Source organism: Mus caroli, unplaced genomic scaffold (genome assembly GCF_978045245.1).
Source record: "Mus caroli unplaced genomic scaffold, Mus_caroli_1 scaffold_4, whole genome shotgun sequence".
NCBI lineage: Eukaryota > Metazoa > Chordata > Mammalia > Rodentia > Muridae > Mus > Mus caroli.
In genome coordinates, this window is record NW_028227259.1 from 32,335,348 (window position 1) to 32,344,881 (window position 9,534).

The 9,534-nt window shown below is 45.4% G+C and overlaps 1 pseudogene; it reads right to left on the bottom strand.

The window, feature by feature from the left end:
* Window positions 1-648: 648 nt before the first annotated feature.
* Window positions 649-1,264, bottom strand: LOC110295459 (enhancer of rudimentary homolog pseudogene; annotated as a pseudogene).
* Window positions 1,265-9,534: the final 8,270 nt, after the last annotated feature.

Here is a 9,534-nt window from a genome sequence, read left to right on the forward strand (position 1 = left end):
TCTTTCCAGCATCCAGTGTCTATATCCATGAGAGTGGATGTCAGGAGGAAGCCTCAAACCTAAGTCACCAGCCTATGTGTCCCAGGGAGCCAGCTCCAGGCTCTAGCATGTTGCAAGCATAACAGAATATCATTTAATACCCGAAGGGATGGGCCTTAGTCTCTGCTCCATTCCCAATCCCTGTATCGCTTCCTTCCTTCCTTCCTTCCTTCCTTCCTTCCTTCCTTCCTTCCTTCCTTCCTTCCTTCCTTCCTTCCTTCCTTCCTCTCTCTCCCTCTCTCTCTCTCCCTCTTTCTCTCTCTCTCTCTTTCTCTCTCTCTCTCTCTCTCTTTCTTTCTTTCTTTCTTTCTTTCTTTCTTTCTTTCTTTCTTTCTTTCAGATTTATTTATTTATTTCATGTATGTAAGTACACTGTCACTGTCTTCAGACACACCAGAAGAGAACATCAGATCCCCATTACAGATGGTTGCTGGGAATTGAACTCAGGACCTCTTGAAGAGCAGTCAGTGCTTTTTTTTTTTTTTTTTTTTTTTAAAAAAACAACTACAGAACATTTCTTTATTTCTCACTGAGACTTTCCCAGAGGATAGAACTAACCTTGTCCCCACCCCACTCCCTACGAAGGGTTAGTGTGCTCACTGCTTAAAGCAGAATCAAACAGTTTCAAGGACTGGAACCAACCTTAAATGGCAAAAATGTTCTCTTTTTGTATTATCATAAAAATGTTTAAGTAAAAAAATGAAAGTAAAGGAGCAAAGGTGGCTTCAGATCATTCATGGTTCATGTCAGACATTCAATCTTGGCTTGAGTGTATCAAAGTTGAAACAGGATCGCTATCATACAAAAGGTTCACTACAGCACTCTGTATGTATCTGTTCCAAGTCCACCCCCAGCCCCAATGCTTCTGATTCAATTACTTCCCAGCCTGTTGGGCCTGTCGACGGAGGAGCACGTAGGTCTTCTCTTCGATCCAGTCTTTGTTATACGGCTGGTATGTCTGTGTATCAGCTCGGTAAACCAGACAGCTGAGGTCTGCCAGATCGTCAATAAAATCAAACAACTGACTGATATCATATGTGATGGAAGGGCTGTTGGGATTCATCCTCTTCAGATGTTCTTCATACATTTGCAAACACCTTCCATGCACTCATTCACAGACTCATAGCCAGTGTAAGTCCTGCCCTCTGGCCTCTTGGTAGGCTGTACCAGCAAAATGGTGTGAGACATCGCGCCAAACACTCTTGCTGCAGCCACCGCTAACACCTCCGCTCCAGTCAGTGCTCTTAACCATGAGCCATCTCTCCAGCCCCAATCCCTGCATTTCTTGTAGGATAAGTTTTGGGAGACCTTGTCTTAATAAGATATTGAGGAAGACACCTAGAGTCAGCCTCTGGATTCCTTATGTGCACATACATGGCTCCATACCCGAGAGAGGGATGGAGAGAACATAAAAACTAAAAATAGGAGCGGGAGAGCTGGCTCAGCAGTTAGAGCACTGGCTGCTTTTGCAGAGGACCACTTTCCATTGCCAGCCCCAACATGGCAGTTCCCAACTGTCTGTAGTTCCAGTTCTTGGGGATCCAATGTCCTTTTCTGACAATGTGTCAATGTGACTCTTCCACAGTCACCAGGTATGCACTACATTACATACATGCAGGCAAAACACCCACACACATAAAAATAGATTATTTATTGAAAAAAACTTTAAAAAAGAAGGCTTTCCCAATTATTCATGTGGCCAGGGAGCAATAACCAGACTTTGAAATAAAGAACTCAAAAAATTAAATACCAAACTCTCTTCCCCAAATTATCCAATCAACAAGTGGGCAACTGAATTGAATAGACAATTCTCTAAATAAGAAGTGCAAATGTATAATAAGTATATGAATTATAAATATCCACAGAATTGCAAATCAAAAGAACATGAAGGTTTTATCTTCTGCCTATCAGAATGGTCATTGCCATAACAACAGCAAATCCCTGGCAAGGATGGGAAGGACGCCGTTATCCACAACTGGTAGGAATGCAAAACAAAAACTAGAACTTGGGGCTGGCGAGATGGCTCAGTGGGTAAGAGCACTGACTTCTCTTCCAAAGGTCCTGAGTTCAAATCCCAGCAACCACATGGTGCCTCACAACCACCCGTAATAAGATCTGATGCCCTCTCCTGGTGTGTCTGAAGTCAGCCTTGACACAGGATCAGGGTTCTTAACTGGAAGCAGGGATATCTGTCTGGAAGATGCATAGTCAACACACACAGACAACTTTTTGGGTACAAACTGATAGGCAATTTTTTAAGACTTACAGTTGTTCTCTCTCTCTCTCTCTCTCTCTCTCTCTCTCTCTCTCTCTCTCTCTCTCTCTCTCTTTCTCCCCCGCCCCTTGAGCTGTTTCTCTTTCCACTGTTTATTATTAATGTACAAAATATACAAAACCAAAAGAAAAACTCCTCAAATCCATTGTGGTTCTAACCCAAGATTCTGCACAAAACCAACTCACTGTTTTCATAGAAAACAACTGATGCCAAAACAGGGGGAGGAGACGACTGGGAAGGGCCCCTACTGCTGAGTCTGCCCAGGAAGCCTCACTGACAGGGCTCCTCCATGGGGTAAGGAAGGAGCAGGCCCACTCCCAAAGGCAGTGCATGTAGTGCTTCAGGCCCGCTGTCCCCGGCTAAAGTTAATGAAAGCTGGTCTCACGGAGTCTCTAAATACCGCCATAGGCAGGAGTGGCCCAACACTACAGGTTGCCCCTCTGCCAGATAACAACTTCCATGGATACAGACATGAATGTGCCATCACTGAACCTAGTAGACCCACGATGACGTGGGAGGTAACAGTTGCAGTCTGTCTTGAGAAAGGACTCAACGGTGATTGGCCCATGTGGGGCACAAGTGGGGGTGGTTCCAGAACTCAGCTTCAGCCAGCTTGAGCCCTCAGTGCAGTGCAGTGGGATAGATGGTACCCCTCACCACCCCCTCGCCCTGTGAGGATAACGAGCTTAGCTTGGATGGTTTCCTAAGTGCAGCTGACCCACTTAGTTCCGTGTTCATGTGGAGAGCAGAGGTCTCCAGAGTGACCAGCTTTAGGTTCTCAGGCAGCGGGGCTAATACTGGAAAGGGTTTGGGGCACACGGCAAATCTCCTCACAGAGTGAAGCCAGCCGTCTCAGCAGTCCAGCATCTAGAGTGTGTCCAGTCTCTCTCCTCTCCAGACTGGAGGGGACTATGTACATCAATGCACACCAGGAACAGAAACCCCCAGAAACCCAACCAGGTGGGAACTGAGGGCGCCGGCTCCTCATCAGCTGGGGAAAAGGACAGTGGGCCTCACAGAAGCCATAACCAAGTGGAAGGAGCAAGGCTGCAGTCCACAGGGGTGCGGGTAGGGCAGGCAGGCCTAGGACAGTGGGGGCCCATTGACCTCTGGGTGGTAGAAGGCACAGTTGTTCTCATAGCAGCAGTTGCCCTTCATTATGAAGTGTGGGCAGACAGGGCGATTTGACATGTCTTCTCCATGACTGTGACCTCCATCATGCCCTCGGTGGCCGCCTCCCCCATGGCCATCATGACCACGGTGTTCATGAGGTGGTGGCCCTTGATGGTCATGGCCTCGATGGCTAGGGACATCATGTGGCCGGTGGCCATTGGGTCCTACATGTCCAGGGCCTTCATGGGAACGGTGTCCACCACTTCTACCCATGTTCCCTCCAGGGCCCTCATGAGAACGATGTCCACTGACCATGCTCCCTCCAGGGCCTTCATGGGAACGATGTCCACCACTTCCCTATGTTCTCTCCAGGGCCTTAATGGGGGCGGTGCCCACCACCTCCAACCATGCCTCCTCCACCAGGACCCCCTCGGCCATTTGGCGGTCCTCCTCCGGAAGGACCTCCTCTGGCTCCTTGGAACAGAGGTGGTGGTGGTGGCTCATTTCCTCCTCGACCCACTTGGCCACTGTGGTATGGTCTAGGACCAGGTCCTGGACCTCCACTCATTGGGCCACCTCACATGGGATCACCTGGGCCATCCCAGAATGGATCATCTCCCTGAGAAGGTGGTGGGGGACCTAAGAGACGTGGACCCACTGGTCCACCAGGGTCTCCATGGGGACCTGGCATGGGCCCTGCAGGACCAGCTCCCCTCTCTTTTAGCTTGAAGGTTGTCTGTACTTTTGCTCTCTATTCAGGCTGGGGTTGTGCTCTCTCGCTCTCTCCCTTTCTCACACTCACACACTCATTCTGTGTGTTCTTTTTCTTCTTCCACACACACTTCACACACACTCTTCACACTCTTTCACACATTCCAATTCTTTCCTTACACACTCTTTTCACTCACTCTCTCACTCTCTCATTCACTCTCTCACACTCTTTCTCCACGCATTCTCCACACACTCTCCACTGACCTCACATTCATCTCATGCACACCTTACTCTCTCTCCACTCGCTCTCTCACCTTTTTCTTGCCCGAGTCTTCTTTTTTTTTTGTTTCTCCAAAAGCAGATAGAAAAAGAGACATTGTATAATCATTGCCAAATCAAATTCAAAAGAATGACAGCATCCCACAAAGAATCAAGAATTACAATTGTTCTCCAAAGTTTCAAGCTTACCCTATTCCCAGACCTGTGGCCAAAATAATAGTAACTGCAAATTTATCATTATTTAAACTTTAAGTTATTATACTTCAGAACTCAGAGCTCTGAGGCCAGCTGCTTGCATTTTCTTGTGAAGCTCTAATGATAAATGACGTGGGCTAAACTGCCAGGCAGTGGCCAGAAAGAGTCAAGTTAACCCTTAACTCAGTAGTTGTGCTAGCTTTCTGCTTCTGCACATTGCACACAACAACTCTTCTAAGAGTCCCAGTGTTTTTACTTAGTTTTACAAATATATAATTTTATGCATTCTATACTTTCTTATCCGTTCATATCCAAAGGAGACCAGGAACTACTCTCAAATGTTGTACAGAACTCATTTCACAACTTCAATAACTTTTTCCTTTCTTGGAGTCCCAATGTTGGCTCTATTTCATTTTCCTATAATTTCTTCAAACTTTCTTTGCAAGTCAAACATTAATCTGGAATTACCATTGTGCAGTTATTGCATTATTGCCAGATGAGAGTGCACAGCATGCACCTGGGCCATTAGGACTGTGCTGTGCTGTGCTGTGCTGTGCCTCAGTTTTCAATTGTTTAAGAATCATTACATCAAGGAACATCTAGTTTCACAGAATTAACCAGAGCTGCCATGGGCTAAGGAGACGTCCATCCCTGCCTACTGCAGGCAGTCACTGTCGTGGTATGCTGTTATTAGTTAGGGTTTTACTGCTGTGAACAGACACCACGACCAAGGCAAGTCTTATGAAAAAAAAACAACATTTAATTGGGGCTGGCTTACAGGTTCAGAGGTTCAGTCCATTATCATCAAGGTGGAAGCATGGCAGTATCCAGGCAGGCATGGCGCAGGCAGAGCTGAGAGTTCTACGTCTTCATCCAAAGGCTGCTAGTGGAAGACTGACTTCTAGGCAACTAGGGTGAGGATATTAAGCCCACACCCACAGTGACACACCTACTCCAACCAGGTCACACCTATTCCAATGAGGCCACATCTTCAAATGGTGTCATTCCCTGGCCCAAGAATATACAAACCATCACAGTTGTCTCTAGCAGAAATGAAATAAATGGGCAGCCAACCGAATTTCATCTTGGAGTGTTCAGGGAGGAAAAAATATGTAAATTTTTAGGCAGAAACTTAAATCAACTCATTGTAGGGTGATGCACAACTACAAAGCAACCCTAGGTTATGAGAATTTTCTCCAAGTTTCCCTAGTACTAACCATAATTGTCATAGGAGAAAGGGGAACAGGAAAGCCTCCCAGAGTTAGTTCCTGCCCTCAACTGAGATGAATGCCACGAAACATGAGGTTCCCACTGAATGAAAACTCCTGAAGCCAGCGATGGGCTTCCCACTCTCTGTAGTTGTTTCACTAAGCTTGGCGTTTGTAGGAAAACAAATTGACTTTGAAATCAGCTGTAAATGTTTACAAAGGTTTATTTTATATAGATTGGTGTTTTGCCTGTGAGTATATCTGTATGGGTCCCAGATTCACTGGAACTGGAGTTATAGATGGTTGTGAGCTGCCATGTGGTTGCTGGGAATTGAACCTGTGTCCTCTGAAAGAGCAGCCAGTGTTCTCAATTGCTGAGCCAACTCTCCAACCCTGGAATAAAGCCTTTTATAGCTGAAAGGGCCGTGTGGGTAGTACATAGAGAAACAACTCTGTCAAGATGATAAATTGAAAGCAACGCCATATCTCTGGGGCATCGTGTTTTGAAAGATCAAAGGGTGGTGATTTCTTATGTCCTCATGGAAAATCTTCTTAGGGCTACTGCAAAGTTTGTAATGTATGTTTCTAGTTTGTAAGGAGGGGGCAGGTTCCAGTCCCTGCATGCAGGCATGCATGTGTATGTGGAGGTCAGTAGACAACTTTGGATGCTGGTCCTCAGGACTCTTTCAATTTTGTTTGAGAGAGGGTCTCTCTTATTGGTCTGGGACATCCTCCTTCCCTCCTTGTTTGGTCACAGTGAGTCTCCCCTACTCCCTTTCTCTCTCCAGATTAGGCCATGCCCCTACTGTAGCTCTCTCTGCATGGGTAGTTGATGAGCAAGCCTGCTGTGGCCTAATAGTGCCCCACTTCATCTTCTGCAAGTGCAGTCCCACCCCCATACCCAAATAAAAGACCACCTTGAAATGCCTTGTGATACTGGCATGGTAGGCTTGGTCACGTGGCATGGAACTCCCCCAACCCTTATACAGGTACAGGATCCCCTTTGTTTATCTGGAAGTGGAGTGTCTCCCTTCAGGACGCTTGTGATGCTATCAGTGGTGATTGTCTCTCCCAATGCAGCTCCTAGTTATATCTACACACTGATTAGTAGGAAGTACCATGATGTCATACGCAAAGAACTGAAGATCAGAGTTGAAGGACATCTCCCTTGAATGCAGGTGAATAAAGAGGAGGAGCTCTGCATCCTTGAGCTGTACAGGTGTGTTGTGTCATGTCCCTTTTAAAATTAGAGGCAGATAGTCAGAATGTGTTGAGCACATTTTTTTCTAGATTTTTCAAGACACTGGAGCCTGGGCAGTCAGACAAAGCTGAGGTACACACGCTTTGCTCAGGAAAGGGAAAGACACTTTCAGAGGTGTTCTTATTTGATTGCTTCCTAGTCCAGCAGTATCTCATTGTTGTTAGAACTCTTAGACTACGTGTCTCTTTTATCCAACCACTAGCCCCTTCCTGGCCTGGTAACTGGAGATACTTGCTCAACTCCAAAGTTTAGAAGTCAGACTTCCTGTGTCAGGCTCAGCTGGTAGCAACAGTCTATTGTCATGTGGTCATGAGTGCCGCAGACCCTCTGGGTTTCTTTGTCTGCGTAGGACAGATCTCTGGGTGCATATATGGGCAAGGAGTCAAAGAAATGACAGACAGATGCACATAGGAGATTGTGTAGAATCTGAATGTAATATCAAGTCGAGCATTGAACTTTTTATACAAAAGAATAACAAGAAACCTGGTGAGATACATCCATCAAGTTACAGTGACACAATACAAAAGGAATGTATACATCAAAAGAAGATGGGGACCAGGCCACTGCCACAAAGAAGGGAGCCAGGTGTAAAGCTGGTCTATTGTTAAGCCTACAACCAGGGGTTCTGCTCTAGCAGACCTTCTCATGAATACTGCAATACCACAACCCCCCTATTTCCTGGGCCCTGATAAATTCTTGTATGAGTATAACTTTTAAGTATCTGTGGAGAATCTCCATTTGTCAGAAGAATTCACCAACTTGCTTCTAATATGCAATGTAGCCTGTACTGAAGATTTCTATCTCAGTGGGATTCCCTAACTCTTACATGGTAAACCCACCTATTAGCTAAGCCATTGTGTATGGGTGAGACTGGCTACTGCCTCAAGTAAACACTGCAGACCAGCCCGCTATTCTGGCTTGGTTCTTTGTAATGCTTAATTAGTTTCACTGTCTCTACTAGAAGTAAATTTGAATGTTACTGAATAGGTAACCTTCTCACTGAATTCCTACTGAATTCCCAGTTTTTCAGCTTCAAGGGTTTTCTGGGACATTGGAACACTGGCAAAGGCTTAGCTATGTCAGAATTCAATCATAAAAGGCACTTATAATAAAATAATACTAAAAGAGAGCGCATGGATCCATACACCAGACTAACGCAGGGATAGGGTATGAGTATACAGTGTGCAGACCTAAAAAGGCGAATCTATTAGTTAAAAACAAGAACAAGAACAACAACTTAAGCTCTGAGTCAAAAAGTAAAAGAAGTCTGTGATTATCGGATCCAGATACTTCTAGAAAGCAGTTGCATCCCATAGGAGAAATGCAATATCCCAGACACATAACATGCTGCAGGGCTTATCATGATTTCTCTAGGGAACCCCAAAGTAAAATTAGGGTTTCCCTTTCTCATGCCAATAACAGAGAACTCTCTAAATCTGCCAGCTTCCCTGTGCCCTGTACAACTTGGATTGGCAAAAATAGCACAAAGCACAAATAGCCCAAACTTTCTCTTCAGAGAGTTCAAATAGAACCCCAAACTGGTTCAGTAGAGGATCCCCAAATCGGCTCACAGGAATTCTCAAATTGACTCATGAGAACACACACACACATGCATGCACACACACATACATGCACACATACATGTGTACACATGCATGCATGCACACACATGTACACACATGCACACACACACACACACAGAGGAGAGGGTGCTGGCATGCTCCACCACTGAGAAAGAAGACAGCTGGGAAACAGACTTGGGCTTATAGTTTCCAAAACACTCATCCGCTCCAGTTCTTCTCATCACAAATTGCAAAAGTCCATATGTGTTAGCTCAGAGAGAAAGACAGAAAGTTCCAACTAAATTAGAAGTCAAAAATACACCCTCTCCTTTTGTTCAGGGACAGTGAAAACCCTGTAGTTGTGGTGTACAGTGGTGCTCCTTAATACCTGACAAAGTCTGTTATCAAAGTTCCTGCCCACAGAGGCCTGGTCCTGGGTGTAGTCATTCAACTGCATAAAGAGAAATCAGTGTAAAACATATAAAATAGGGAAATGACTTACAGTTTGGGTAGGAAGTGGGGAGCAAGCCATGCTTAACCTGCCTCTGCCTTCATCACAGCAGTATAGAAGGGGTGAAGGAATGGCAGGAAGCCAAGAAATTTCTAGATCCAGCTGTGGGTCCCAGTGGGCCAAGAAGGTCTTTTTCCAGAAGAAGGGGCAAGATCCCATCTCTATTCAAAGCTGTTGTTTCCTGTTGGAATGGTTTGTTTGTTTGTTTTTAATTTTCTTTTTAAATTTTTATTATGTGAGTACACTGTCTCCTCTCTTCAGGGAAACCAGAATATGGAATCAGATCCTATTACAAATGGTTGCTGGGAATTGAACTCAGGACCTCTGGAAGAGCAGTCAGTGCTCTTAACCTTAACCTCTGACCATCTCTCCAGTACCTC